This window comes from Nicotiana attenuata, chromosome 2, assembly GCF_001879085.1.
Source record: "Nicotiana attenuata strain UT chromosome 2, NIATTr2, whole genome shotgun sequence".
Lineage (NCBI taxonomy): Eukaryota > Viridiplantae > Streptophyta > Magnoliopsida > Solanales > Solanaceae > Nicotiana > Nicotiana attenuata.
This window is the reverse complement of record NC_031990.1, coordinates 36,865,285-36,872,014: the sequence shown is the minus strand read 5'-3', so window position 1 is coordinate 36,872,014 and position 6,730 is coordinate 36,865,285. Positions and strand designations below refer to the sequence as shown.

The 6,730-nt window shown below is 39.6% G+C and overlaps 1 pseudogene; it reads left to right on the top strand.

Moving 5' to 3' along the window:
- LOC109218455 overlaps positions 1 to 2,768 on the top strand; it is a 16,350-nt pseudogene extending 13,582 nt beyond the window's left edge.

The following is a 6,730-nucleotide window of genomic DNA, read 5'->3' as shown; positions in this document are numbered from 1 at the left end:
ACGTACTCGTACGTCGTACACGTACGTACCTACTAACACGTACTCTCTCTCTCTCTCTCTCTCTCTCTCTCTCTCTCTCTCTCTTTCTCTCTCTCTCCCCCTATAGGTTGCACTAATAGTGCTTCTTGAGGAGATGACTGCATAGATGATATAACTAGTGCTTTTGTTATATATTAATGTAGTTCTCATTGAGAAGATACTCCGCGTCCAGCCAAATGTGAAGAAGCTCTACTTGCTAATTAGAGCTCCAGATTCAAATTCAGCTAAACAACGTTTTAACAACGAGGAACGTACTGCTGCAACATAACCAATAGTAGTGTAGCAGTAGAAATAATTAATAGCCATCATATTAGACTATACAGCTCCAATGCATACCACATGAGAATTCAAGATTATCAGAGTTCACTACTCGACGTAATCAATCAAAGAATAGAATGTTCTAAATGCAGGTTATAAGGACAGATCTGTTTGGAGTTCTAAGGGAGAAATTGGGTGCCAACTTACATGCCCTTATAGAAGACACAATTTCCTAGTTGCTGGTGATAATTTGGGGATAAATTCTGAGCTGAAAGATGAGATGTGCAAAGAAATAGACATAATTGTAAACTCAGCTGCTGCAACTAGATTTGATGAAAGGTGCAGGTATAGATTAACATTCTTTTTCCTAAAATAAATAAAAAAAAAATTAATTACTCCATTTGCAGATATGATACTGCAATAAGGATCAATGCACTGGGTGCCTTGAATATTCTTAAGTTTTCCAAACAGTGTTCAAAACTAAATATGCTTCTCCATGTAAGCACAGGTCAGCTCCATATTATTTAATCAATTTTCATAATCATGACATTGGGCGTATTGATCTTAAGCATAAAGACTCATGATTCTTTAATTCAGCTTATGTTTGTGGGGTGAAGGAAGGATTGATACAAGAAAAGCCATTGCACTATGGTGAGACGCTTAATGGAGAATTTCACTTAGACATAGATGCGGAGCAAAAGTTGGCAGAGGAGAAACTAAAGGACCTACAAGCTAGGAACGCCGCTGAAAAAGAAGTAACTTTAGCTATGAGACTTCTAGGTATTGAGAGGTAATTAAATGTTTCATAAAATCAGTCTCACTAATAAAATAGGTATTTGTACCCTATATCTTTTGAAGATTTTGCTTCCTAGCTACCTTTTAGGGCAATTATGATTCTCCGGGGCAAAGATACATGGATGGCCAAACATATACACGTTCATAACTCAGTCTCACTATTCTTTTGAAGATTTATAGGGTTCCATCCCACCTTTCACGAGAACTATGATTCTTCAGGGCAAAGATACATGGATGGCCAAACACATACACGTTCACAAAAGCAATGGGAGAGATGCTTGAAGGAGGATCTCCAACTCATAATCCTACGGCTAACAATTATATTAAGCACCTACAAGGAGCCATTCCCCGGATGGATTGAAGGAATGAGGTAATACATACACACACACACACACACCCCATTTTATGCATGCACATATAGAGAAAAATATATAATAAGTCATCTGATTCTTCCTTCCCACAGAACCACGGACACCTTCATTATTGGCTATGGTAAAGGAAAACAGAATCTTACCATCGGACATAAAGAATCGATAATAGATGTGGTATGTGTACATGTCCTTATGTTATATTGAAATACCCAAGTTTCTCTTGTTTGCATCAGCTGGTCTTAATTAGCTCATCTACACTTGGGGTTCCTAATTACTAGTAGTACTTATTTAACTTCCTTAATGTTATCTTGCCTAGATTCCAGCTGATATGGTAGTGAACTCAATCATCGTGGCTATGGTAGCCCATAGAAATCGCTCTTCCCATACAACAGTTTACCATATTAGCTCCTCTAGTAGGAATCGACTAAATATGGGTGATATTGTACAATTTTTCGTTGATCACTTCAAGAAGAATCCGTGGATTGATGAAAGAGGGAAGACGGTCAAAGTGACGCAATTTCATTTACTGGATAGCATGGCTAGCCTTCACAAATACATAGCAATCCACTGCAAGCCATTATTAGAGGTTAGTTTTCATTATAATATCTTCTTACAAAAAACTCGGAAACTTTGGCATATGTACAAAAAAGAATATAGAGGTGTTTATATACATGAATGTTGGTTAAGTTTATATTTTAACATGTTTCAGATATTAAAGTGGGCAAACTTGATACTTTGCCAACGTTTACAAACCTTGCATTCAAACTTAGAAAGAAGGATCAATCGCGCCATTTGACTAGCTGAACTCTACAAGCCCTACCTATTCTTCAAAGGAGTGTGAGTATTTTTTTTATATTAACGCATCCAAGTAGTTAACAGTTTTTAAGTATAATCAAACTTAGTGATATTCTAACACCATTACCGCTGTTGTTTTACCAGTTTTAATGATACCAATGCTGAAATGTTGCTAATGGTAACAAGAGAAAGTAATGCAGATGATACGTTTAATTTTGATCCAAGTACTATTCAGTGGGAACAATACTTCAAGGAAATTCATATTCCCGCACTAGTGAAGTACATTTTCTAAGAAGGAAGAATTACGCGAATAAAGGAGGCTGATGATATGCCACTCTGCTTAAATCTGTGTTGCTGCTTAAATTCCATTTTGTAGTTTTTTAAGTAACTAAGTTAGTTCAAGAAACAATTGATTTTGAATAAAAGAGGCTAATATGCTACTCTCACTCTGCTTACCGTAGAAAGCTGTGTTTGCACTGCTTATATTCCATTATGTAGTTTTGTCAGTGACTACGTCAGTTCAAGAAAATATTGGCATTATTATATGTAAAGAAATTGAAGGACTACTTTTGCAACTTATTTCACAAAATGATTGATAACTATTGCCACCAGCAAGCTGAACTCAAAGATTGGGATTTTTCTTGTACATATATATATGTATCCGCAATAAAAATTAAATAGTACCGCATATCAATGGCACCCGTGGCGGAGCTAGGTAGCGAAAGGGGTTTCAGCTCCCTTCACCAAAAATTATATGGTATATATAAAGTTAATTTTTTTTCCATGCATATATATTAGGTGTTGAATGTCCTTAACTTCTTTTCGGATTTATTTTTTTGAATCCCTTTGATGAAAATTCTGCTTTCATCACTGAATGGCACCTGACAAGATCACCCACCTGTGCAAGTTAGTTCTGTTTTCCTTTACTTCTTTTTAGAATTTTGAATTGGATAAAATATATTGACAGAGGTAGGGATTTTTCAAATATGGAATCTTGGAAAAAAAATGAGGAGATTCCTTCGTTTTCTTGGGAACCAGATTATATTGTGAAATAGCACTCTCTCACCAATTTTTAGATCTGTAATTCAAAAATAGGCATTGCCATGAAGTTTCAAAACAATGTCTTGGGGTTTAACTCATACAAACTAAGAGTCCACCAAACTACGTAGAGAACCAGGTTCTCTATCTGTTTCCACAGTCATTAAGCGGAAAGTAAACCTGTAACGATCCGACCGGTTGTTTCGAGAGTTGTAGCCCCGTTCCCCCATTTACTGCTCATTTTGTGCTTTATAGATGTTGTGTGACTTGCCAGGTTAGTTGGTTCGGGTCCGGAGGGATTTCGGAATGAATTGAGACACTTAGTCTCAAGGTTGAAAGCTTAAGTTGAAATGGTTGACCAGAAGTTGACTTATGTGTAAACGACTCTGGAATGGACTTTTGATGGTTCCGTGGCTCCGTTGGGTGATTTTGGACATACAAGCATGTCCGGATTGTGATTCAGAAATCCGTAGTGGAATTAGGCTTGAAACGACGAAAATTGAATTTTTGAAAAGTTTGACAGGGAGTAGACTTTTTGATATCGGGGTCAAATTCCGATTTCGGGAGTTGGCATAGGCCCGTGGTATCATTTGTGACTTGTGTGCAAAATTTAAGGTCAATCGGACGTGATTTGATAGGTTTCGGCGTCATTTGTAGAAGTTGGAATTCCTTAGTTTCAATAGGCTGAATAGGGATGCAATTCGTATTTTTGATGTTGTTTGAGGTGATTTGAGGGCTCGACTAATTTCGTATGATATTTTGGGACTTGATGGTATGTTTGGTTTGAGGTCCCGGGGGCCTCGGGTGAGTTTCAGGTGGTTAACAGATCAATTTTGGACTTGGTATTATAGCTGAAGACTGCTGGTTTTCTGTTATTGCTTTCCTTATATGCATTCGCGAGGTAAGTCTCGCGTTCGCGAAGAGTATCAGGAGGCAGGAGAGGAGTTGTTCTTCGCGTTCGCAATGAGAGCAACGCGTTCGCGAAGTTTGGGGGTAAGTGTGCATTGCGATCGTGAGAGGGAGCTCGCGTTCGCGTAGAAGGGTGAGGCAGGCTTAGGCACCAGGCCTTAAGGCTTTCGCGGTCAGGGGACGCGTTCGCGTAGGCCAAGCTCTGTAGGGCATCACGTTCGCGAGGGAACATTCGTGTTCGCGAAAAAGGATTTTCTGGGCAGTCGAGTTTTGTGCTTCGCGAACGCGAGGCTCTTTTTTGCGTCCGCGAAGAAGGCACACCTGGGCAGATTTAAAAGTTTCAAGAACGAGGGTTTGAGTTCACAACACAAAAATTGGTTTGGGAGCTCGGTGGAAGGCGATTTTTGGAGAGATTTTCACGTGGGTGTTTGGGGTAAGTGATTCTTACCTAGTTTTGGTTAATTTTCATGATTATGCCTTTGATTTCATCATTAAATTTGTGATTTGGGGTGGAAAATTTGGGAAAAGTGGAGAAAAGTTCTTAGGCTAAATTTTGAGGTTTTGATCGAGATTTTGGTATCGGATTTGAGTAATTTTGGTATGGACTGACTCGTGGCCGAACGGGTGTTCGGATAATTATGACTTTTACCCTATTCCGAGACGTGGGCCCGAGGGCGACTTTTGAGTTGACTTTTGATTTAAAGCTTAGTATTTTATTATGGAATTGATTCTTTTAGCTCGTGTTGATTATATCGAATTATTTGTGGCTAGACTCGAGGCATTTGGAGGCTGTTTCGCGAGGCAAAGGTGTGTTGGAGTAGAGATTTTCTCGGATTGAGGTAAGTAATAGTTCTAAATCTGGTTCTGAGAGTATGAATCCCCGTATTATGTGTCTTGTGATTGGTTTGGACGTGACACACATGCTAGGTGACGGGCGTGTGGGCGTGCACCGTAGGAATTGTGACTTGATCGATTCCATGGAACTGTGAAGTTGAATAATCTGTTATTAGCCGTATGCTCTCCATGTGCCATAGAAATTTGACTGTAAATCATGTTAGAAATCATGTTTAGGCTATGTGTTGGTACTGTAGGGACCCACAGAGGCCGTGTTACATGTGGAATTATCTGCTAATTACTGCTTGTGGCCAGTCACACTTTTACTTGCGTATCATATCTTAGTCTGTATTATTCCTTGTTGATTCATTATGTCATTCTGTTTGGGTTGATCACCATGATTTCTGAGAGCCAGAGAGACTGGAGAGGTTGATGACTGAGTGAGGCCGAGGGCCTGATTGTGAGGATATTTATGGGATCGGGCTGCACGTCGCAGCATGTTTCATTAATTTATGCCATGATTGGCTTGTTATAGCACTTGGGCTGAAGGAGCCCCTCCGGAGTCTATAGACACCCCAATGAGCGCAAGTACCTACTGAGTGCGAGTGCCGAGTGCTGAGCGACTGAGAGGAATGAGTGACTATGAAGAATGAGTGATTGTGAGGTTGGAGTGAATGGGAGGACTGAGTGACTGTTGCTCTGAGAGGATGCATTTGATTTCATTATTGTTGCACTTAGCTGTCACATATTACTGTCTTGAAATTTCTGAGAGATATTATATTTTGTTTCACTTGAACTTGACATGAATTAATTGATCTGACCTAAATTGCCGAACTTGAAAGCATGCCTACCTTCCTATATTGAAATTACTATAATTGAACAATAACTGTGAAGCTTGTCACTACTTTCAGTTCTTTATTTAGTCTTGTTACTTACTGAGTTGGTTGTACTCACGCTACACCCTGCACTTCGTGTGTAAATCCAGGTATTTTCGGGCACGGTGAGTGTTGATTCCTTTGCACAATTGATCGTTTAGAGATTTCGAGGTAGCTGCCCGGCGTTTCACAGACCTAGTCTCTCCTTCCCTATCTTTCCACTTTATGTATTTAGTTTCAGACTATTATAGAGAGTACTCCTAGACTTGTGTTGTATAGATGCTCATGTACTCCGTGACACCCCAATGTTGGGAATTTCCGCGTTGTTTTTTGGATTTTCTATCCTGTTTATGAGAACTTTTATTATTTAAACTACTTAACTTATTTTCAGTTAAAAGTGTTGTAAATATTTTTGAAATGTCACTTGCCTAGTACCACGTTAGGCGCCATCACGACAAGTTAGGTTTTGGGTTGTGACAAGTTGGTATCAAAGCCTAGGTTACATAGGTCTCACGAGTCATGAGCAAGTTTAGTAGAGTCTTGCGGATCGGTACGGAGACGTCTGTACTTATCTTCGAGAGGCTGCTGAATCCTTAGGAAACTTCACATTCTTGTATTCTTGTCGTGCGGATTTGTTGATTCCGGTAACTAAACTTCTGTTATTCTATTCTCTCACAGATGGTGAGGACACGTGTGTCACGCCCCGAACCTGGGCCTGGACGTAACACGACACTCGGTGCCTAACTACATGTTACCGAGCGAACTAACTGGCTCGCTGAATCAACATGTGGTATCATAACATACTGAATGCGGAAG